This window comes from Dasypus novemcinctus, chromosome 12 (genome assembly GCF_030445035.2).
Source record: "Dasypus novemcinctus isolate mDasNov1 chromosome 12, mDasNov1.1.hap2, whole genome shotgun sequence".
NCBI lineage: Eukaryota > Metazoa > Chordata > Mammalia > Cingulata > Dasypodidae > Dasypus > Dasypus novemcinctus.
The window spans coordinates 72,247,472-72,273,058 of NC_080684.1; the positions used below are offsets into that span (position 1 = coordinate 72,247,472).

The 25,587-nt window shown below is 37.9% G+C and overlaps 1 pseudogene; it reads right to left on the reverse strand.

Moving 5' to 3' along the window:
- Positions 1-1,151: 1,151 nt before the first annotated feature.
- Positions 1,152-25,587, reverse strand: part of LOC101419341 (cyclin-J-like) — a 75,467-nt pseudogene continuing 51,031 nt past the window's right edge.

A 25,587-nucleotide genomic window follows, 5' to 3' on the forward strand; every position in this document is an offset into this window, starting at 1 on the left:
ACAAATTCCCTGAGTTAAATACATTTTAATCTAAAGAGTTGAGACTGATCATCTAAGGGAAAAATAAAAAATTATGACCATCATTTTATGATAAGAGATCTATTCCATCCTTCATTTTTAAAAAAGATTTATTTATTTATTTCTCTCCCCTCCCCACCCTATGTTGTCTGCTCTCTGTGTCCATTCGCTGTGTGCTCTTCTCTGTGTCCGCTTGTGTTCTCATCAGGCGGCACTGGGGATCTGTGTCTCTTTTTGTTGTATCATCTTGTTGCGTCTGCTCTCCGTGTGTATGGCACCACTCCTGGGTGGGCTGCAGTTTCACATGGGGTGGCTCTCCTTGCAGAGGGCCACTCCTTGCACAGGGGGCACCCTTATGCAGGGACATTCCTGCATTGGCTAGCACTCCTTGTGTGCAGCAGCACTGCACATGGGCCAGCTCACCACATGAGCCAGGAGGCCCTAGGTATCAAAACCTTGGACCTCTTGTATGGTAGGCAGATGCTCTATCTGTTGAGTCACATTTCCTTCCCCCATCCTTCATTTTAATACAACAATCCAGATAGTTATACTATCTTTGATAAGAAGTTATACAGAATCATTTAAAAATTTCTTTTTTTTTACTGCTCAGATTGGTATAGCACAGCAATTCATGAGTTTAAACAGTCAAAAAGTCATCTGTAGATCAAAAATAAAGCTCAAAACTGCAGAATAAAAAAAAAAGGATCTCTTCAAAAATTAATACTGTAACTTTCCTTCATTAAAGACTGTTTGGCAAGTCCACAGATAAACATTTGTCTTTGACTTGTAAGACATTAAGCCAGAGCCTACCATAGCTCAAATCTCAATATGGGAGTTTGTCCAAATTTTCTGTTGTATTGATTATTTTTGAAATATTTCAACCATTAGCCAAGGCTGGAAAATCTTTGTCATACAGGGATTTGCTGCAATAGGTTTGACATAATAGGATTTGCTCAAGTGTTTGCTTAGTCCTACCAGGAATTCTTGGTGCACTAGAAGGAATATTCCGTCTTCTGGGAGCTGTATCTGAAGTGTTTTGATATCATTTGGCTCCCTTTCCTTTTGAAGAGAAGTTTCAATAAAGCTTGTTCCAAAGCTTCAAAACACAGAGCAATCTAGGTCAGGTGTTGCCTTCACCTTTCAAAACACGGAGTGATGCAAAGGGAACGTTTATTTATCTGATAATGCCAGTTATAAGAAAAAGACAGGGCTCGACTTCTACTGGTATGGCTAATGACATCACAACACCAGTCTGCACATGTCCAGGGCCCTGAACACTAGTTTGGAAGCCAGCAGGGCATGTCTATAATGTGTAAGATGAGGTGTGTGTGGTAGATATGATTAGCTGACAGCTTGGTTGTTCTGACGCAGGATGGTGGATACTGCAGAGAAGTCTGATGGGCCTGATAGAGATAACTGAGGATGTTGAAAGTAAACTTGGCCACGAGGGTCAGGTGGCTGTCTTAGGAACAAACTCAGTTGTGCTGACTGAGGTACTTCTGTCTGTTTCCTCTGTTTGCTTCGTTCACATCGTTATCACGAGTGATCAATAGCTATTCAATGAATTGGACTAAGAAATTCCAGGAATAAGCAGTAAGATGATGCAGTCTTGGAGAACGACAAAGTGAAATTCTTGAAGAAGCCGTACATGCAGCAGCTACTAAAGAACATACGTAATTTAGAAAGGCATAATCTTGCAAAGATATGTCTAGGAAGTAATCCACATACTTGCTTATAGAGTTATAGTTTTTTCCAAACAAATTATTGGTTAGCCATCAGGAAGCTCTATTTCATATTAAATTCCCATCCTGGGCTGGTTGCTTTGTTCTCAATTAGAGGGACAAGAATCCCTAGAGTACATAGGCAGTGCCTAATAAAAGAAAACAGACCCATATGTCAAGCCTTCAACATGATTGCAAGTAACTATGAATCTTATCCTTCAAAAATTGACACTTAGTGGTTACCATAGGTTCTGAGGGGAGAGGGAGGGAAGAAAAGAATAGATGGAACATAGGGCATTTTAGGACATTATAATTGTTCTGCATGATCTTGCGATAATGGATACACTTTAAATTTTGTTAAAACCTACAAAACTGTACGGTCCAGAATGTAAACCATAATATAAACCATTGACTATGGTTAGTAGCAATGATTCAATATTTGTACATCAACTGTAACAAATGTACATTCTGCATGTAAAATGTTATTAATAAGGGAGAGGAGAAAAGGGGAGGGCATTGGGTATATAGGGATCGCCTTTATTCTCTGGGTGACTTTTCTGTAACCTAAAGCTTCTTTGGAGATAAAATGAAAAAAAAAAACACTGGGGGAATATACAGAAGAAAATATCACTGTATATATAAGACAAACAGATCTTACAGTAATGAAAGATGCAATGTCTAAATTTTTGTTATTTTAATTTAAAACTTTTTTAGTATTTTATTTGTTATTTTTAAAACTATTATTATTGTTTAATTTTCTTATTAATTTTATTTAGTTATTTTGTTGGCTTCATTTTCCAAGAGGTTTTGGATCACAGAAAAGTCACAACAGTGGCAGGGGAGGATCACTGGTGCAGGGTATCATTGATGGGGGATGCATAGGGTAGGGCTCACCTGGAGCATGCTTCTAAGGCATATTCATATGTTCAAGTGTTCATGGAGCATTGTCTTGGTTGTTGGAGATCCACACAATAATCAAAAGAATATTGAAGTCCATTCCTGGGGTGTTCTGCTACATTCTTTTATAGGACAGTAAAAATCCCCCAAATGCAAGGGCAGTGCCTAGGGAAGGAAGATAGACCATTAGGCAATGCCCTGATATTGACGACTGTACTTATGAACCTTTTCTTGTGAAATTGAAACTTAGCCTAATATTATATATTGCCTAAGAGTTACCTCCTGAAAGCCTCCTTATTGCTCAACTGAGGTCTCTTTCTAAGCCAAACTCAGAATATAAATGTATTACCTTCCCCCCAGTATGGGACATGACTCCTGGGGATGAACCTCCCTGGCACCAAGGGATTTTTACCAAGTGCCAACTAGCAATGCATCTGGTAAAAGACGCTGACCAAAAAGGGGAAGTGGTAAAGACAAATGAGTTTTTATGGTTAAGAGATTTCAAAGTGAGCCAGGAGGTCATTCCAGAGGTTAACTTAGGCAGGTCTCAACAGGATCTCATTGACTGTCTCAGTAAGCAGTGCCTCAAATAGGAGGGCTCCTGAGGGCTCCAGAGACATCCAGACATTATAAGCAAGCCAGGCAAGCTCAAGAATTTGGCACCTTGTCAGTGCGCCTTACATTGGAATTTATGTTCCCCAATGTAAGAGTTAGAGTCATTTATAGTTGCCCTAAAGATGGCTCTTCTGTCCCTTTTATTTGAACATATAATTAGTACTTTATTTGATAAATATATGTCCCAGAGACTTCAATCTTTGGTCTGTTCATGTGCCAGTTGAGCCCTGAATCTCAGCAGAGTTGCAACACCTACTCTCCAGTTCACTGGACTCACCCAGGACAATTAACAAGGAGATGATGATGAGCATTGCCAATCCCAAGGAATAGAGAGTGTCTGCAACTGCAAGCAAGATAGTTCCATCCATTTACCCCACAGGATCTAAGCCCCCTCTCAATTAGAAGCAGAGTGGGCATCATTATCCCCAAATCGTCAAGAGTGGGAATGAACAATGGACTAAAGTAGACTTATAATTATTCTACTATAATTATTCTAGCAATGGAAAAACTCTTATCATTGATATAAAGGCTGTGGCTACCAGAGGTTCTGAGGAGAGGGACAGGGAAGAATACATGTTAACACGAGGGCATTTTTGGGACATTGGAATTGTCCTGCATGCCATTGCAATGACGGATATAGGCCATTATATATTTTGTCATAACCTACAAAGCTGTGTGGGACAGAATGTAAACTAGTGTAAACTATAGTCCATGATGGCAATGCTTCAATATGTGTTCATCAACTGTAACAAATGTAGCACACTAAAGAAGGGTGTTGTTAATGTGGGAAAGTGTGTGGGGGTTAGGGAGTGGGCACATGGGAATCCTCTAGATTTTTAATGTAACATTCATGTAACCTAAAGTTTCTTTAAAGATAAAAAAAATTTTTAAGTATAAAAAAGATCTATTTCATGTACTGCTTCAGAGGGATAATACTAGATGAAAAGGGCAGCTGTCAGAAGGCAGAAGTTCCACTGAAAGGTTTCTAATAATAATAGCACCATATATATAAAATAACTTTTGTTTTGCTAATAGTAAGGCTCTTGAGCCACTCCAACTATGGCACACTATCTTGTGTTTTTTTTATGATTCCATTTTTTAAATTTTATTTTTTAATTATCTTTTTTTAAAGTTAATAGATCAGAGAAAACATTACATAAAAAAATAAAAGAGGTTCCCATATACCCCACTCCCCATCCCACCATCATTTTTTTAAATTGTATTTTTTGAAAATACATAGATCACGAAAATTGTTACAATCAAAAAATATAAGAGGATCCCCTATAACCCCCAACCCCATCAACCACCTCTTTCATCAGTGTGGCACATTCACTGCATTCGATGAATACATTTTGGAGCATTGCTGCATCACATAGATAATAGTTTACATAGTAGTTTACACTCTTTTCTTTTTCTTCAAATTTACTTGCTAGAAGCATACAGGAAAGAGCAACTAAATGCAGCTGCTTTATGGAGATGTCATAGTGATCCATCATCAGGTCCAGCAAATAGTAAGACGCCAGGCAGAAGGGCAGAGCAGTAAGCAATTGCTCAAATGGCAATTCAGTCCGCAAAATCCAGTCTGAGCCTTGTTAGAGCGGACTGGCCTTCGCAGGAGGGCAACTTCAGCTCCTCGTACCAAAGAGCTTGATGAATATCAGTGGCCCGCTGATATCCATGGGCCCCGGCGGCGCGCCCACCCAGAGGATGCACCTTGAGGCTGCACCTTCAGTCCGCACCCACAGCGCTCAGCCTCAGGCCCGCCCCCGGGCGGGGTCCTGGGGCCGCAGCCCCCCCAGGCTGCTGGGGGAAGGCTGCCGAGTGCTGGCCTCAGCGCAGCCCCGCCCATTTTTAAAGGCCGCGCTGCAGACGTTATCGTTTGCCAAGCACAAGATAAAACACTGTAATTGCAGAAGATAAAATCGGGAATTAAAATCATGGATTTCTTTTGAGGCTTGTACACACAAAAAAGTTCATGCTAAACTCATGCCCGCGTGGGAGCACGCACCCAAAGGTACACGCTAAACGTATTCTTCTTGGCATTTTATGTGATGAGTATCTCCTGTCTTCAATCTCCTAAAAGAATCCTAATGAAAAATCCCTTCAAGGGACAGCCCACTTAAGCTTAGCCACATGCTGCACAAGGCAAGATGAAGGGGGAAATATGGTTTCAGTTAATTCCAATCTTCATTTTAGATCTAGAAAAGGTTGTCCTAACCCAAACTTAAACTTTTCTCCTTCCTCATTCCTCCTGTCTATGACTCTATCTAAAATCCTGTTCTTAAGGATTAATCACCATGAGGTGTTATCTAACATTTGAGTATTATACAAAAATTTATTCAGTTCTTACTACTTCCGGAAGTTTCTGAGTTTAATTTAAATATGCATCTAGAGTTTGAAAACACTAGGAAAAGAGTGATATTCCCAATTCCAAATTTGGAGAGAGATTTTTGGGCAGTGGGGACTTACCACGGGATGTTTAAATGTCTCATTTATGCACATGCTGGTCTTGAAAGGAAGGCAGTCATTTGATTATGTAAATCAAATATGATAAAAATATGAATCTGGACATGAAATCCATTCAAATTGAAATTTGTGGTTGAATTTTAAGATGCATGGTACTTAAGAAATAGTCACAAAATAACCTAATTTGGGGGCGGGGAAAAGGTAGGTGAGTTTCTAAACAAAAAAGTGGAAATCTAGTGTCTCATTAGCTCCCAACAACTTGAAATTCATAATACTCACTCCAGCAATAAATCCTTAAAGCTACAAAATGTTGGTCCTGTGTTTTAACTGTATATTCTACTCAGATATAAACAGCATTTATTGTGCTGTGTAAGCAGCCTCTTCCTCATTAGATACCTATTTTAATAAATTTCTAAAAGATTTTAATAAATTCTTAATAGAATTAAGATTCAAACTTTATAAATTTTAAAGTCTGGAAGCCTGTTGACCTTTCAAAAGAAAGTAATGTCAGATGGTTCAATTTATCCAGTCCTTGGAAGCATGTAACACCCTACTGGAGGAAAAGGTCTTAACGAGGAAGGAACAAGCTTCTAAGGTTATAAAGCAACAGTGTAATTTTGTAAATATATTCTTGAGATGTTTAATTAAATGTAAAAACAAATGTAATTTTCCTCATGCTAAATCTATCTTACAGTGATTATTTCTCTGCATAAGAACAAATTAGTCAGTCGAAGCATTCATAAATCAAAACTCAAATGAACTATCATCCTGAAACAATCATAAATTTTACTTTAGACTGATATTAAAGATGAGTGTACCTTTGTAAATAAGCACAAAAATTAGCCACTCACAGGTCCAACATCTATAAAGAAATATAGCTCATGCCTATAAGTTTTTATCACTTAGTGATAGTTGCACAATATTGTGAATGTAATTAATAACATTGAATTGTACACTTGAAAGTGGTTAAAATGGGGAATTTTGAGTTTTATATATGTTAATACAATAAAATGCTTAAAAATTAGAAGAATAAAAGTCCTTTTTAAGTGAAAAAAAAAAAAGCCCCTTTTTAGTTTAGTTTTTTTTCATAACACACTTAATGAAGGAAGTAGAATGGTATCCTAAAGGAGCAATGGGCTTGGCAAAACTGATCCACATCTGAGCTAAAGCTCAGTCACTTCAACAGCTGTGAGAACTTGAACAAATCATACAATTTTTCTGGGCCTCAACTGGCCCATACATAAAATGTGGACCTACATTTATGTATTAACTACCCCTTGGATCTGTGATGAGTATAGGACAAGAGAAAGTATAAGAAACAATTTTATACATTATAAAACACTAAACAAATGTCTTTTATTAGTAAGAGTATAATTAACATTTAGATTCTTGACAGCTTTCTTGATGAGCAGGTCCTAGATCTTAGGAATGCTTTGGTCTTGTACTTTCACTATTATCAACAATAATCAATTCCTCCTTTTCCCTTCTCCCTTTCTTTCCTTCCTCCTTCTGAAAATGGATTTGAGGCATATTGCTACTAAAATATGTACATTATGATTAACAAAATAGGAGTGGAGATAACAAACCTAAATAATGAAAAGTGAGTACTACGTAAATACTAAGAGTTAATACAGGTAACACTATAACTAGGACCAAACTTTTTTTTTAAGATTTATTTTTACTTTTTAATCCCCCCTCCCCCTCCCCTCCCCTCCCCCCCTCCTCCTCCCCTCCCCTCCCCCCTCCCACCCCCTACTTCCCCTCTCCTCCTTTTCCCTACCCCTCCCCCGCGCTGCTGTTTTTGCTGTCTGTGTCCATTCCCTGTGTGATCTTCTGTATCTATTTCTCTTCTTGTCATCTCTTCTCATATTTTCTCCTCTAGGATTCACTGGGATTCAATCCTAGGGACCTCTGATATAATAAGACGTTCCCTATCAACTGTGCCATCTCAGTTCCTGGTTTCTGTTGTGCTTCACCTTGACTCTCCCCTTCATCTCTCTTTTGTTGTGTCATCATCTTGCTGCATGACTCACTCACATGGGCACTCAGCTTACCACAAGGGTACTGGATTGCTGTATAGGCACGCTTTCTCTTCTTTTTCACCAGGCGGCCCCAGGAATTGAACCTGGATCTTCCCATTTGGTAGGTGGAAGCCCTATCACTTGAGCCATATCTGCTTCCCTGGTACGGAACTTTTGATTGTAAAACTTGACATGAATAGCGTGATAACTCCTATTTATTAGGATGATTCAGCGGCACTAACACTTTCTGATACATCTAAGAAAAATGAATTCTACTCACTAAACTTTGTGCCTCCATGCATTCAACAAATGTCCATTGAGCTCTTCCCATGTGCCCTGCACTGCTGTAGGCACTGAGGAAACAGTGGGCAACAAAATGGACGTGAGTGAGAAGAAAAACATGAAAAAAGCATAGAAAAACACATACCTAGTGATAAATATATATTCTTAATTATAATAAATCATCACAAGAAGAAGAACTGGATTTTCTGAGAAGGAATAACAGGGGCAACCTATTTTAATTTGGGGAGTGGATCAGGAGCGTGCACTCTGAGGATCTATTTGAGTACATTTTAGACATTTAAAATTTTCCAAAAATTAATCACTTAAACTTTTGTCCATTCATGAATCCACTCATTCATTCAACTAATACTTGAGGGTCTTTCTGGGCATAGAAATAAAACTAATAATAGTAAATAGTGCACTGTTGTAAGCACTTTAACATATAAAAACCAGAGGAAAGGTGTTACTAGTCTGTGGGAGGGAAGCTGGTGGTGGCAGAAGAGTTTCAGTGGCTAATGGTGTCTCTGTCTCAGAAGCCTTTCCTCTGTCCAGGAGACCCTCACTGGATATACAGTGACCTCCTTTCAAGAAGGTCCATTGCAGACTTCCAACTTTGCACACGTCATCTTTCAAAATGTGGCTGAGAGTTATCTTCCTAATGCACACCTGGAATGTCATTACACCTAAACTCCATAAAACACCCAGATCTAGAAGATTGGGTTGGTATATTTAAGATTTGACGGAGTACTGCATGCAATTGTTATATGTGTTTATGGTCCCCTATTTCTGAACATTATGTAGAGGATAACAGTTCAATACTAACATTTCAAGGATACTACCATTTCCATAATGAAGGACAAATTTATCAGTTCTGTTATGCTACCCACAAGGGTGAAATTCGTGAAGCAAGTACACCTTTCCAGTTTCAAGCTGCTTCTTTTGAAGAGTTGCTTACTATGGAAGATAAAGGAAATTCTGACATGGCGGTCATGGCCACAAAAGCTGACCTTCTTGAGTTGAAAATTGAGAAAAGTATGAAAGAAAAAGTACTGTTAAAGGTAATTGCTGTTCTAGAAAGAGAAACAGGACAACTTTGAGAACAAATTGGAAGAATGGAGAGAGAACTTACCGTGAGAAAGAAAGAAGTGACCAACTGCAATCAGAGCAAAAAGTTAGCTGTGTCTTGTGTAATTGTTTGGATTTAATAGTATATTGCCTAAAACCCACCTTTTTCAAAAACTGAACTAAGTGGATGAAAACCATCTATTGAAAGTAGTATTTAGATAGACATTTGTATAAGAATAAGTCAGTTTCTATTAACCTTTTGTCACAGCTTCTTTTAAAATGTAAAATGGTTAAATACTTTTACATTTTTGATACCAGCCTTGATCAGGTAGTGCCTGATAGGTGTTCCCAGATATTTTACATCTAATTGTAGAATACTTGATAGAAGATAGTGAATTCTGTTTGGAAATACAATGAGAAATGATAATCATTGGTTAAAAGGAAAATAGCATAATTAAAATTACTTTTCAAAAAAGCTGAATACAGTGAAAATGTGTTAGACAATATTTTGAAATTTTTAATATAAGAAATGCTATTAATTATCCTAAAAACACTTAACTATCCTAAAAATATTAAGACACAATTTCTTGAGCTAAGAAAAAGATGTGTAAGTAGAAAACAGTGTGACTACCTTAGATATACAAATGGATTTAAGTTAGAAGCTGAAAACAATGAAAAAAGTCATCACCAAGTCATTTGCTAAAGAAATGTATTTTATTAGTTCTGACAAAACTATACAGATTGTGCTTATACATATCACACTCTCAAAGTAAAGTTAGTTGGAAATGCTTGTATTTATTGACAGGATCGAGCTATTGTTTCCTGAGGGTGGGGTTTGTTTCAATATTCTTTTGTCTAGTTAGACCTTTAGTAATTACTTAATAGTTGTTAAACCGGGAGTGCAGTGATTCTCAACCATTTGTATACACCAGTGGCATAGTATATATTGTACTTTTGCGCAGAGATGATACAAAAACAGGGCTTAAATTCTGAAAGATTCCTTTTGCCTTGTTCTCTTTCTTTGAGGATTGCTCTTTTGAGTTAGAGGGTAAACAAAATATCAGGCAAATTATCAAGTGAATCTCCTTATAAATGTCTATTAGTATTCTCTTCTTTCTTTATTACCATTAACGTTTTAGTTAAATATTGGTAACTCCCGATGTTATTCTGGGAAAACACTTAGTTTACTACAGTAGACTATAAGAGCAGGATATTATATATATTAGATTAAGGGGCTACATTTTCCATCATTTGAACTTTTTAAACAGACATACCAAATATTAACATAACTACAGTAAAAAAATAAACATATAAACTTTGGTCATACTTACCATAATTAATAGGAAATATTAATATATTCAGTTTACTGATGAGGATATGAAGAACAATAAATTAAATGACTTCCCTAACTTAGGTCAGTGGTTAGTAGGTGGTCATGAAAAGATTCTACTCCATTGTCTGTGCCACATCACACACCTCTAATTTATTACCTTTGCTTAACTCAGTGATAAAGAAACAGACATGGGGAAAAACAGCAATGCAATGTTCTCAGACCTAAAATAGACATATGCAGATGGAGCTTTGGGAGACAGGAGAAATTACCTTACAACAGGTATTAGAGAATGTTTCTCAGAGAAGGCTTTGTTGAAACCTTGAAATGTGAAAGGAATTGGTCTACTTGCTATTCTAGGTTGAATAACATGATAAATTATTTGGAATTTTGGAAGATGAAAAAGTTGATGGGAGAGAGAAGCAGCAAGATGGTTATCAGTTTAAGTGTGCACTCTCCACCTCTCTCACAAAAAATGGCTGAGAAGGGGCAAGATCATCCCTGAGTGAGCTGTTTTGGAAACCCACAGAGCAGGAGGCTTCAGGGCATGATCTGGACAGAGCTGGACAAAGAGATAAATTGTTCAAGGTAAAACCCAGAGCTTTTTGCCGGAGTCTGGAAACTGCAAAACAGCTAAGCCCCACCCTCAAGACGTGAAGTTGCACCAGAAAAGCGGAGAGGTGAATCTGCTGAGGCAGCCGGGTTTATGTAATCGCCCTGGGATAGAAATTTGGCCTGGGAGTGGGCAGAGTCAGGCAATTGACTGGTCTTGTGCTGAAATGCTTTCAAAATTTCAATTCCCCTAAGGGAGGCAGGCAGTAGGAAGTGCTTAATAAGCTTCCAAGAGCCTATTTAGGATCCCCTGGGAGAAAGGAGTGGTCTGGAAGAGGGTTGAGTCACTTTCCTGTAGTGAGTTCAGTCACCTAGGTCCCATTTGAATTTCAAAAGGGAACTCAATCAGACCTGGAGAGGTGAGAGGAGATCCCCTCACCCAGGCTATTGCATTCTGCTGCCCTGGGAGAGAAAGAAATAAGAATAGAAAAGAGTCAGGGACAGACTTTTAATCAGCAGGAATCTATCCAAATGTAGAAAGTCAAACCTGCCCAAGGGAAAGTGACTGGATAGCTTTTTGAGGAGCTAACTGACCCAACCAGAAAGTTTGGCTCAGTGGAGGAGTTACCACCTCAAATGTACAAGGTCCCTAGTTTGATTCCTGGCTCTTCTTAGAGTAGTGATCCACTGGGATATCAAACATCCAGCTGATACTTTAGGACAGGGAAAATAGCCATCATTTTTGTATTAGCTTTTTTCTGGTCTCTTATTTGTCCTAAAAAAAAGGTAATCTAAAAAAAGTTTTTGACTTAATTTGCTCACTAAAACCTGTTTCAAAGCCTGCAGAGGGAAGGCTGCAGGGTAATTGGTTGATGAACACTGGCAGCCTGAGAAGCTCCACAAGGGCCTAAGAAGGAAGGCTGTTCTTAGTTTTTTGTTTGACTGCATGCTCGTGTGTTTTGTTTTGTTTTGTTTTCTTGTTTTTCTTTCCTCTTTCTCCTCTCCCTCTACCTTTTTTTGTTAGGTGCTGCTGGCTTGTTTCTTGTTTGCTGTGTTTCCTCTTCCTTGATTTCCCCTATTCTGTGTATACTGGTTTGTCTCTTTTCTTTCCTTCATCTTTCTATCTTCTGCTTTCTGTTGTTGTTCTAACATTCCACCTCTCTTTGTTTAGTCCTTGATTTTTCTGGTTATTATTTCTATCTTGTCCATTCTGTTTTCTTTCTTTTATTAACCTTTTTTTCTTTTTGGCCTTTCTTTTCTCTTTCCCTCTCTCCTCATCATCTTGGCCTTTCAATTCATTCTATATATTTTTCTCTAATTTGTTTCCCATTTCATTGTGGGTACTCCACTTTTTTATTCCTATTACTCTACACTGCTTACATGAGTTAAATATTAAGTTTTCAGGCCTTACACAGTTCCTCTTCTTTTACTATTATTATTGCTATTATCCTTTTTCTCTTCTTACCTATTTCATTTTCTCTAGCCCTAATCTTTTTCCTTCAAGGGAACATAGAAAACAACAAGGAAATAGAACAAGAAGAACAAAGTGTCAAACAGAAAACTTAACACACACAGAAAAACAGTAGCTAAATAAAACCTTAAAGTAGAGAGAGGAGCTAATCAACTGAATAAACCCACCAAGATAAGAAGATCACCAGACAGCAACAAAAAAATTACAAACCATATCAAGAATCTGGATGACATGACCCAGGCCAATTAACAAACTAAAAACCAGGAAGAGATAACAAAATATCAGCAACTAATCAAAGCTGTCCAATCAAATATTATGGAACATCTTAATGAGGTGAATGAAGAGAATAATGATATTAAGAAGACACCAGGAGAACATACTGAAGAAATTGTAAACATACATGAAAAAATAATGGATATGATGGTGATGAATGGGCACAATCTTTTTCCATCAAGGGAACTTACACAACAACAAGGAAATAGAATAAAAAGAACAAAGTGTGAAAGAGAAAACTTAACACACACACAAAAATAGCAACTAAGTGAAACCCGAGACTAGAGGGAGAAGATAATCAGCTGAATAAATCCATTAAGATAAAATGACGACCAAATGGCAAATTACAAACCATACCAATAATCAGGATGGCATGGCCCAGTCCAATGAATAAACTAAAAACCAGGAAGAGGAGGAGAACATCGAACAACTAATCAAAGCTGTCCAAACAGATATCATGGACCAACTTAATGAAGTGAAGGAAGAGATTAAGGATATCATGAAAACACTTGAAGAGCATACTGAAGAAATTGTAAACATAACAAAAAGATAACGGACATTATGGTGCTGAATGGCACAATCCAGGAAATCAAAAATAAACCATCAGCAAATAACAGCATATTTGAACAGGCAGAGGAAAGAATTAGCAATGTGGAAGTCAGTACATCTGAAATCAAACAGATAGTAGAACAGATAGATAAAAACATAGAAAAAATCCAGCAAGGACTCAGGGATTTGAATAACAACACAAAATATACAAGGATATGCGTTATAGGCATCCCAGAAGGAGATGAGAAGGGCAAGGGGACAGAAGGAGTGTTGGAAGAAGTATGGCTGAAAATTTCGCAACTCTATTGAGGAAGATGGGCGTATATGTCCAGGAGGCACAGCATACTCTGAACAGTATAAATCCCAACAGGACTACTCCAAGCCATATACTTGTCAAACTGTCCAATGCTCAAGAGAAAGAGAAAATACTGAAAGGAGCAAGAGAAAAGAGAATCATCATGTACAAGGGAAGTTCAATAAGATTAAGTGCTGATTTCTCATCTGAAATCATGGAAGCAAGAAGGCAGTGGTATGACATAGTTATGGTCCTAAAAGAAAAAAACTTCCAACCAAGAATTCTCTATTCAGCAAAGCTGGCATTCAGAAATGATGGTGAGTTCAAAATATTCACAGATAAACAGAAATTAATGGAGTATGCCAATAAGAAAACTGCCCTTCAAGAAATACTAAAGGGAGTTCTGCAGGTTGAAAGGAAAAAATGGGGGAGAGAGAGTTGGAGGAGAGTGTGAGAACAACCAAAAAGATAAAAAGAGAAATAAAAACTACATATGACACACATAAACCCAAAGAAAATAGGGCTAATATAAGGAATTCCTTGAGAGTAATAACACTGAATGTTAATGGATTAAATTTACCAGTCAAGATATACAGATTGGCAGAATGGATAGGGAAATATGACCCATCTATATGCTGTCTACAGGAAACCTACTTTAGACTCAGGGATTCAAGGAGGCTGAAAGTGAATGGCTGGAAAATAATCTTACAAGCAAACAATAAACAAAAAGGGTGGGAGTAGCTACACTAGTATCAGAAAAAATAGACTAACTGCAAAACTATTGTAAGAGACAAAGACTGACACTATATATTAGTAATATGGGTAGTCCTTCAAGAAGAAAGAACAATCATAAACATTTATGCACCTAACCAGGGTGTCTCAAAATAGACGAGACAAACACTGAAAAAACTATGTGGAGAAATAGGTGCCTCTGCAACTATAGTGGGAGACTTTAATACACCATTATCACCATTAGACAGAATATCTCAACAGAGAATTAATAAAGAAACAAAGACTTTGAATAATACATTAGAGGATCTGGACCTAACAAATATATACAGAACACTACAGTCAAATATAGCAGGATATCCATTCTTCTCGAATGCACACAGATCATTCTCCAAGATAGTTCATATGCTAGGCCACAGAAAAATTCTCAATGAACTCAGAAAGATTGAAATTATTTAAAGTAATTTCTCTGACCACAATGGAATAAAGCTGGAAATCAGTAAGGGCCAGAGAACCAGATTAGACACAAAAGATATGGAAATTAAACAACACACTCTTATTAAACAGTGGGTCAAGAAGGAAGTTTCTAAAGAAATCAGTAACTACCTTGAAATGAATGAAAATAAAAATACAACATATCAAAACCTATGGGATGCAGCAAAGCTATACTGAGAGGGAAATTCATAGCCATAGATGCATATATCAAAAAAGAAGAAAGAGCTAAAATCAAAGACCTAACTGCACAGCTGGAGGAATTAGTAAAAAAGAAATGAACTAACCTCTGAGGAAGAAGAGAGAAAGAAATAACAAAGATCAGAGCAGAACTAAATGAAATAGAAAATAAGAAAGCACTAGAAAAAAATAGACAAAATCAAAAGCTGGTTCTTTGAGAAGATCAATAAAATTGACAAACCCTTATCTAGACTGAAAAGAAAAAAGAGAAAAGATGCAAATACACAAAATAAGAAATGAGGAAGGGTATATCATCACTGACCTCTCAGAAATAAAGACTGTTGTAAGAAGATACTTGGAAAAATTAAATGCTGACAAGAAGGATAATTTAGAAGAAATGATCAAATTCCTAGAAACACACAAGCAGCCTACATTGATGAAAGAAGCAACTTATGAACTCAACAGAGCAATCACAAGTAAAGAGATAGAATCATCATCAAATCCTCCCAACTAAGAAGAGCCTAGAACCAGACAGCTTCACAGGTGAATTCTACAAAACATTCCAGAAAGAACTAACACCAATCCTGCTTAAACCCTTCCAAAAAATTGAAATAAAGGAACTTTGCCTAACTCATTCTATGATGCCAACATTACCCTAATACCAAAGTCAAACAAAGATGCCAGAAGAAAGGAAAATTACAGACTAATCTCTTGAATGAACCTAGATGCTAAAACCCTTAGCAAAATACTTGCTAATTGTAGTCAACAACACATCCAATGAATTATACACTATGACCAAGTGGGTTTCATCCTGGGTATGCAAGGATGATTCAACATAAGAAAATCAATCAATATAATACACCACATAATCAGAGCAAAAGAAAAAAATCACATGGTCATCTTTATAGAGGCAGAAAAAGCATTTGACAAAATACAGCACCCTTTTTTGTTAAAAACATTGCAAAATATAGGAATAGAAGGAAGCTTTCTGAACATGATCAAGGGTATATGTGAAAAGCCCACAGCTAACATCATATACAATGATGAAATCCCAAAAGCTTTCCCACTAAGATTGAGAACAAAACAAGGATGCCCACAATCACCCCTCCTATTTAATATTGTGTTAGAAATACTTGCTCAAGCACTGTGGCAAGAAAAAGATATAAAAGGCATCTAAATTGGAAAGGAAGAAGTCAAAATTTGCAGATGACATGATCCAATGCATAGAAAGCCATGAGAAATCTACAACAAAGCTTTTAGAACTTATAAATGAGTTCAGTAAAGTCACAGGTTATAAGGTCAATGTACAAAAATCAGTAGCATTTCTGTACACCAATAATGAGCAATCTGAGGAGGAAATCAAGAAAAAAATTATTTTTTTTCTATTTGCAATAGTAACTAAAAAAATTAAAAACCTGTGAATAAATTTTACTAAAGATATAAATGACATACACAGAAAACGACACAACACTGTTAAAGAAAACCAAAGAAGACTTAAATAAATGGAAGAATACTCACTGTTCATGGATAGGAAGACTAACTACCATTAAGATGTCTATCTTACCCAAACTAATCTACAGATTTAATGCAATCCCAATAAAAACCAATATAGCATTTTTTACTGAATTGGAAATACTAAATATGAAATTTATTTGGAAGGGCAAGAGGCACTGAATAGCCAAAGAAATTGAAAAAGAAAAACAAAATGGGAGGACTCACACTATCTGACTTTAAAACACTTTACAAAGCTACAGTGGTCAAAACTGCATAGTATTGGCACACAGATAGACATACTGACCATTGGAACCAAACTGAGAGTTCTGATATAGATCTTCACATGTACAGTCATCTGTACATTCAACAAGGCCACCAAGCCCACTGAACTGGGAGAGAATGGCCTCTTCAACAAATGGTGCTTGGAAAACTGGATACTCACATCTAAAAGAATGAGAGAGGAACACTACCTCACACCTTATACAAAAATCAGCTCAAGATGGATCAAAGATCTAAATATAAGAAGTACAGAAGCATCTACACAGGACCTTGCAATAGGAAAAGGCTTCATGAACTTCAGAAGCATGAGCAGTGAAATGAAAAAATAGATGAAAGGGACCTCCTTAAAATTAAAAACTTTTGCACCTCAAAGGAGTTTGTTCAGAAAGTGAAAAGACAGTCTATCCAATGGGAGAAAATATTTAGTAACCATATATCTGATAGGAGCCTAATATCTTGCATAAATAAAGAAATCCTATATCTTGAAAATAAAAAGACAAATAACCTATTTTAAAAATGGTCAAGTGATTTGGACAGACACTTCTCCAAAGAAGAAATACAAATGAATAAAAAAGCGCATGAAAAAATGTTCAGCATCATTAGCTATTAGAGAAATGCAAATCAAAACAACAATGAGTTACCATCTTACACCCATTAGACTGGTGGCTATTAAAAAAACAGAGGACTACAAGTGTTGGGAAGGATGTGGAGGAATGGGAACCCTCATCCACTGCTGGTGGGAATGTAGAATGGTCCAACCATCATGGAGGACAGTTTGGTAGTTCCTCAAAAAACTAACTATAGATCTGCCATATGAGCCAGCAATTCTACTGCTGGGTATATACCTAGAAGAACTGAAAACAAGGACACGAATAGATATATACACACCAATGTTCATAGCAGCATTATTCACTGTAGTCAAAAGTTGAAATCCACCTAAATGCCCATCAACAGAAGAAAGATTAAACAAACTATGGTGTATACATACAATGGAATATTATTCCACTGTAAGAAGGAATACAGTACTAACACATGGGATAACATGGATGAATTTTGAGGACCTTATGTTGAGTGAAGCAAGCCAGGCATTGAAGAACAAATATTACATGACCTTTCTGATATGAATTCAGCAAATTGAGCTGACTCAGAGAGCTAGAGTCTGGAAGACAGGCTTATAGGAAATAGAAAAGGAGATGAAGATTTTGAGCCAATGCTCATACTAGTGAAATATATGATAAGGTGGAAGTGAGTAGTTGTGCAGTGAAAGCATATGACAGGAGTGAAGGGATACCATTGGGTTGGGTGGTACAAGTTTGACAGGGGAATAGGGTGGGCAGGATGGTTTGGACAGTCTATGGACCTGGGGGAGGGTTGAGGGAGGGAGCAGGTGAACACTGGGGATTGGCTGGTACATGTTTGAAACTATAATGCTGAGAAAGCTCTTTCAGCAATATGACATAAAGAAGGGTTGCTGGTTTATGGTGTTGGATGGAGGGGGCATTTGGGACAGAGCACACCTGGGACAGTCTTCTATAGAATGTGTGAGTGATCATTTTGTCATAATAGTGTGTTTTATCAGTGGGGGAGACCCACATAATGAATAGGAAGGAGTTGGACTCCCATACTGAGAAGGTCTGATATGGTCTTAATCAGATGGAGGGTGTCTCTTGAGAGCATGGGTGGTTCCTAATAGGGGAGGACAGACTAGCATGTCAAGTCCTCAGCATTGTTGCAAGTATCTAAGAATCTCATCCTTCGAAGAGTGAAGACTGGTGTTTGCCATGGGCTCCAAATAGAAGGTGGATGGAGGAAGAGAATAGATGGAAGAGTAGGTATTTAGGGGGCAATGGAAGTGTTTTGCATGATCTTGCAATGATGGATTCAGGCCATGCTAAATTTCAACAAAAATGTTAACTATAATGTAAACCACTGACCATGGTTGCTATGTTTTAATATTTATACATCAGTTGTAATAAATGTACCATCCACATGTAAAAAAGGTTATTAATAGGGAAGGGGAAAGGGGGGGGAGGAGGATGTTGAGTATATTGGAATCCCCTATATTCACTGTGTGACTTTGCTGTGACCTAAAACTTCTTTGAAGACAAAATGGAAAAAAAGCAAGACACAGGGGAAGAAATGGAAGAAAATGTCACAGGACAACAGATATTACAGTGATGAAAGGCAAAATGTCAAAAAAAATTTTAATAGCTTTCATTTTTTAATACCTCAATTTTTTTTACTTTATTTTAGTTTTAGTTTTTCTAAATAATTATGTATCTTATTTCATATATTTAAACCTATCATTATTATTTCATTTTCCTATTAATCAAATTTGGCAATATTCTTGGCTTCGTTTTTTAAGAAGTTTTGGATCACAGAAGGGTTACAACTATGGCAGGGGAGGATCATTGGTGTGGAGTGTCAGTGAGGGGGGATACATGGAAGGAAGTTCACCTGGGCATACATATAAGGTATATAAATATGTTCAAATATTCATGGGACATTGCCCCTGTGGGTAGAGATTCACACAGCAACTGAAAGAATACTGAATTGCCATCCTGGGGAGCTCTGCCACATTCTCTAATGGAATAGCAACAATCCCTCAAGTACAGGGACAATGACTAGTGAAGAAGGATGGTCCATTGATGGGCCTTGATATTGATGACTATGCTTTTGAGCCTTTTGCTCTTGAATTTGCAATTTATCCTAGTATTGTAGGGAGCCCAAGAGTTACCTCCTGAAAACCTCCATGTTGCTCAAATGTGGCCTCTTTCTAAGCCAGATTCAGCATATAAATGCATTACTTCCCCCCATTGTGGGACATAACTACTGGAGATGAGCCTCCCTGGCACTGAGGGATTACCACCAAGCACTGGTTTATGATGCCACTGGAAAAAGACCTTTAATAAAAGGGATAAATGGTAAAGACAAATGAGTTTATATGGCTAAGAGACTTCAAAGTTTGTTGGGAGGTCATCAGAGAGGCAATGCTTATGCACGTCTCAGCAGGATCTCATAGACAGCCAAGATAGATACTACCCAAATAGTGGGGCTGAGGACTCTGGAGACACCCAGGTCCTATGGTCATGGCAGATACCAGAGTATCTGAGTTTCGTGCCTTGTCAGTGGGTCCTACTTTGAGTTTGTGGACCCTAGTGTGACAGAGTAGGACTCAGATGTGACTTCTCTACACATGCCTCTTCTGTCCCTTTTATTTGAGCCTATAGTTGGTGCTGGAGTTGATTGGTGTACATCCAAGAAACATGAACCTCTGGGCTGTCCATATGCCAGCTGGGCCTTAAGCCTCAGTGAGTTGCATCACCTCCTCTCCAGTTCATTGGACTCTCCCATAACAACTAACAAGGAGGTAAGAATGGACAACCACCACACCAAGGAACTGAGGGAGCCTACAACTGCAAGAAGGAGAGTCCCATCCATCAGCCATATGGGATCGAAGCCCCCTCTCAATTAGAAGCAGAGTTGGCATTCACCATCCCAGAATTCTCAGGATTGGGGAATAAAATATGGACTACAGTGGACTTTCTGGTATTCTACTATAGACTTAATATGAGTCTAGCAATGGAAAAATTATGTCATTGATGTGGAGACAGTAACCACTGGAGGTGCCGAAGGCAGAGAGAGGAAAAAAGAGGTATAATATGGGGGCATTTTCAGGACTTGGAATTGACCTGAATGACATTGCAATGACAGATACAGGCCATTATATATCCTGCCATAACCTAAAGAATTGAGTGGGAAAGAATGTAAATTACAATGTAAACTATAATCCATTCTTAGTGACAGTGCTCCAAAATGTGTTCATCAATTGCACTAATGAAAGAAGTTGTTAATATGGGGATGGGGGGAGGTGTAGGGAGTGGCGCATATGGGAATCCCTTATATTTTTTATGTAACATTTTATGTAATCTATCCTTTAAAAATAAATTAAAAATTTATTTTTAAAAAGTTGAGGGAAGAAAAAATGTATAGGCATTGAATTGGTAATAGTGTGGCTGCTTTGGGGGAATATAAAAAATTGAGCATGGTTCTTACTGGAAGGGGCCAGAATAGGGACACAGGAAATAGGTCAGGGGCAGATCACAAAGGACCATCTGATTCATGTTAAGGAATTTGTGCTTTATCTCAAAAGCCACAAGGGAAGCTATTTCAAGAAGGGAATTGGTATTATATTTGAGTTTTAGAATGATCATTCTCACAGCAGCATAGGGGATAGATTGATAGGGATGGGATTTCTGTTAGGTGGACTTATCACACTAAGTGAACTGAGCAGTGATAGGGCCCAAAATAAAACAGATCAAAGTAAGAGGAAGATAGGGATTGTGTAACTATTTAAAAGATCAAATTTAAAGGACTTGGAAAAACACTTGGACGTGAATTTTGAATGAGATAACTGTAGTCTAGAATATATTCCCAGATTTCTAATTAGAGATACTGAGTATCTTATGATGCCTTTAACGTCCTTAAATAGATCAACAGGAAAGAGGGATCTCAGAGAACAGACGAAGTATTCAAATTTGATGTGAAGATTTTGAGGTTTTTGTGGATATTCAGCAGGCAGTTGAATATATGGGTCTAGAGTATAGGAATGAATTTTGGGCTAGAAATATGGATTTCTTACTTAGAAGCAAAAGAATGGGTCAGAGAGACTGTATATAATAATATGAAAAGAGAGTCAAACATTCATCACCAGAATGAGAAACACTGGTATTCAGGAAACAGTCATATAAAAAGAAGAGGCTTCACATGGACTGAAAGAGGTGACAAGAAAGGAAGAAAACAGGAAGAATTTATGTCCTAGAAGAAGGGAGGAGAGAATTTCATAAAAGAGGGTGTGACCAACAGTGCAAAATACATTCCCATGTTGATTTAGATAAAAACAGAAAGTTATTATTGAATTTGGCAATATAGGGGCAATCTTTCACTTATTAACTCAACCAATATTTAATGAGAGATTAGTATGTGAGATTACTATGCAAGACACTGGGAATGCAAAATAAGCAGCAAAGCACTAAATAAGTCTGTCCTTACAATGCTTGATCTAATGGGGAGAATGCATTTATCAAATTTTCTCTCAAGTGACCTGTCAGAATCAAGACATCAGCCTGGATCATGGAAAACATAGGAGAAAGATCCCTAAATATCTGTCTGGCCCAGAGAGTGCAAAGTCAGCTTATAATAGTTCAAATTAAAGTAAGATTTTTTCCTGTCCTTTTCTCTCCTCCTTTCTATCAATACCTGTTTTAGTTTCTTAACCGTTAAAACAAATGCTATGCAATGGTTTGGCTTAACAACAAGAATTTATGGCTCCTAATTTCAAAGTCTAGGAGGTTGACTTCTTCCCAGTGTTAGTATCTTCTGGCTGGCCAGCAGTCTTTGGGGTTCCTGTTACATGGCAATGCACATAGTGGCTTTTTCTCTTTTCTCTTCTGGGGCCTGCTGAGTTCCAGCTTTTGGCTTCTCCCTGTGGCTTCTCTCTCCATCTGACTTTCACTCTGCTTATAAAGGAATACAGTATTCCTGACTAAAGCCCAGCCAGATTCAGTTGGGCCACATCTTAACTGAAGTAATGTCTTGAAGAGGCCACATCAACCAGAATGCAGACCAGGACAAGAGAATGTCCAAACTCAGGTATACAATTGAGTCCGCAAAAATACCTCCCTCCCCCAATTCTGTTGGAAACTCAGGAGCAAAGTAGGGAAGAAGATGACCTGAGGAAGTCCCTAGCTGGTACAAATTTGGAGTTGTGATTACTATCCTGGACAGAACATTCCATTTATTGAATAGAGCTTGTGTTTGTGACTTAAAGTAATAGCAGGGCCATCTATTACTTAAAAGCAAGCAGAAAAGAACATGGGACCTTTCCAAGTTCCTTGGAAGGGTGTGTTTTTTGTGTACCTCATGTATTACAAGTTGCGATAAGAATTTCTTATTTCATAACCTCTAGAATGGAAACTATGTAGACAAGGGTTTCGCTTTGTTCACTATTGGATCTCAAGGAAAATTGCTCTAAATGAATTTTAAAGGGCCATGGAAGACAAAAATAAGGTTATCTTTTTTAATATGTCAGGAGTCAGGAACTATGGAAGGTTGCAGCAGATTGAAGAGCTAATAAGAGGTGAGGGAATGAAAATAAGTGGGAGGTTTCTTTTCCAAAATTCTTGGCAATGATGAAAAAGGAAGAATGTGAAATGAGAGAGAGGCAGGTGATGGAGGTTTTATATATATATATATATAAATATTATATTATATATATTATATATATATTATATTATATTTATATATATATTATTATATATATATTTTTTTTTTTTTACAGAAAAAGAGTGGATGATTCATGTACATATATTAATTCTTGAATTTCCTAGAACATGTGGTTAAACAAAACCATTACTGGGTCATGAAGAATAACAGTGTAACCAAGAAATTGTGTGGTTTCTTCACTTTGTAAATTACCTTTCTTCCCAAAGTACTCAAGTTTATTCTTTAACATCTGCAAAGGAAAGGTACTCATCCTTTCAAGGTGAAATGATTCTCATTTACCTATACCATAACTTGGGACTTACTGGGACTCTTAAAGAATTGAATGAATGTACTATCTTCATGATGAATTATGTTTTACTCATTTTATTTTTTTATTTTACTTTTTAAAGATTTATTTTTATTTATTTCTCTTCCCTTCCCCTCCCACCCATTGTCTGCTCTCTGTATTCATTTGCTGTGTGTTCTTCTGTGTCTGCTTGTATTCTCGGTGGCACCAGGAAGCTGTGTCTCTTTCTGGTTGTGTCATCTTGCTGCATCAGCTCTCCATGTGTGCAGCTCCCCCTATGCAGGGGACACCCCTGCGTGGTGCAGAACTCCTTGTACATGGCAGCGCAGCACGTGGGCCAGCTCACCACCTGGGCCAGGAGGCTCTGGGTTTGAACCCTGCACCTCCCATATTGTAGGCAGACAATCTATCGGTTGAGTCACATCTGCTTCTCTCGTTTTTACTATATAAAGTATATTCACTTCTTCATTCCCAGCTAGTTAGTACATGACACATTGTATATGCTAAAACATATTTGATGAATGAAAGACTTATAAGTAGTAGCTGAAACTTTAGAGATTGGGTGAATTCTAAGTAAAAGGTCTTACATAGAAAACAGTAATACCAGATCACAGCCTGTTTAAGCCATTAACTTTTGAAAATCAGAGATCAGGAAATCTGAAAAAGAATCTCATCTTCAAATAAATATTGCTGATATATCCATTCAATACCTGTGTGATGACTTGGTGCTCTGGACCCCCTCCCCCAACATGTTCTTTAACTTAATCCATTGCTTTGAATACCAATTGTAAATAGGACCTTGTGATGAGGTTACTTCAGTTAAGGCCCAACTGATCAGAAAGAGTCTTTTTTTTTATTTAAAAGATTTATTTATTTCTCTCCCCTTACCCTCGCCCCCGTTGTCCATTCTCTGTGTCTTTTTGCTGCGTGTTCTTCTTTGTCCACTTCTGTTGTTGTCAGTGGCACAGGAATCTGTGTTTCTTTTTGTTGTGTCATCTTGTTGTGTCAGCTCTCCGTGTATGCGGCACCATTCCTGGGCAGGCTGCACTTTCTTTTGTGCTGGGCGGTTCTCCTTATGGGGCGCACTCCTTGTGTGTGTGGCTCCCCTACATGGGGGACACCCCTGCGTGGCAGGGCAGTCCTTGCCCGCATCAGCACTGCAAATGGGCCAGTTCCACATGGGTTAAGGAGGCCCAGGGTTTGAACCGCGGATCTCCCATGTGGTAGATGGATGCCCTAACCACTGGGCCAAGTCCACTTCCCAGAAAGAATCTTAATCCTCCTATTATTGGAGTCCTTCATAAGCGGAATGAAATTCAGACACAGAAAGAAAGTCAGGGGAAGAAGCTGAAAGTCTACTGAACCCAGAGAAGATAAGAGATGTTGCTATGTACATTGCCATGTGATAGAAAAGCCAAGGACCAAGTCTTATGGGAGATAGCATCACTTTGGCGATGCCTTGATTTTGGACTTTTTCTAACCTCAAAACCATAAGACAATAAATTCTTGTCGTTTGAGCCAAGCTATTGCCTGGTATTTGCTTTAGCAGGAAGGAAATGAGAATAATATGCTAATTTGAAAGTTCAGCTATTGGATTTTACTTATTACAAATGAGACTGATAAATGGATTCACTTATATTTTGCCTTTACCAAAAACTCTATAAAATAGGGTAGATAAGGAAAAAGAGAAAGGGAACACGTATGTCTAGACTGCTGTCCTTAAACCAATGGTGGGACCAAAAATAAAATCTGAGTTTCCAGATTCAAAGATGTTATATAAGATAAGCTTCAGGAGTCCTCAAATTCCTTCAAATATTTTTATTTTATTATTTATTTTTAATTTTTATATATTTTTAGGAGGTACTGGGGATTGAACCAAGGACCTCATATACAGGAAACAGGTGCCCAACCACCTGAGCTACATTCACTCCCCCCAATTTTTTAATTTTAGATTTATTTTTTATTTATTTCTCTTCCCTTCCCCTCCCACCCATTGTCTGCTCTCTGTGTCCATTCACTGTGTGTTCTTCTGTGACCACTTCTATCCTTATTAGCAGCACCCAGAATCTGTGTTTCTTTTTGTTGCATCATCTTGTTGTGTCAGCTCTCCATGTGTGCGGCACCGTTCCTGGGCAGGCTGCACTTTCTTTCGTGCAGGGCAGCTCTCCTTATGGGGTGCACTCCTTGCGCTTGGGGCTCCCCTACGAGGAGGATACCCCTGCATGGCACGGCACTCCTTGCACACATCAGCACTGTGCATCGGCCAGCTCCATACGGAGCCCAGGGT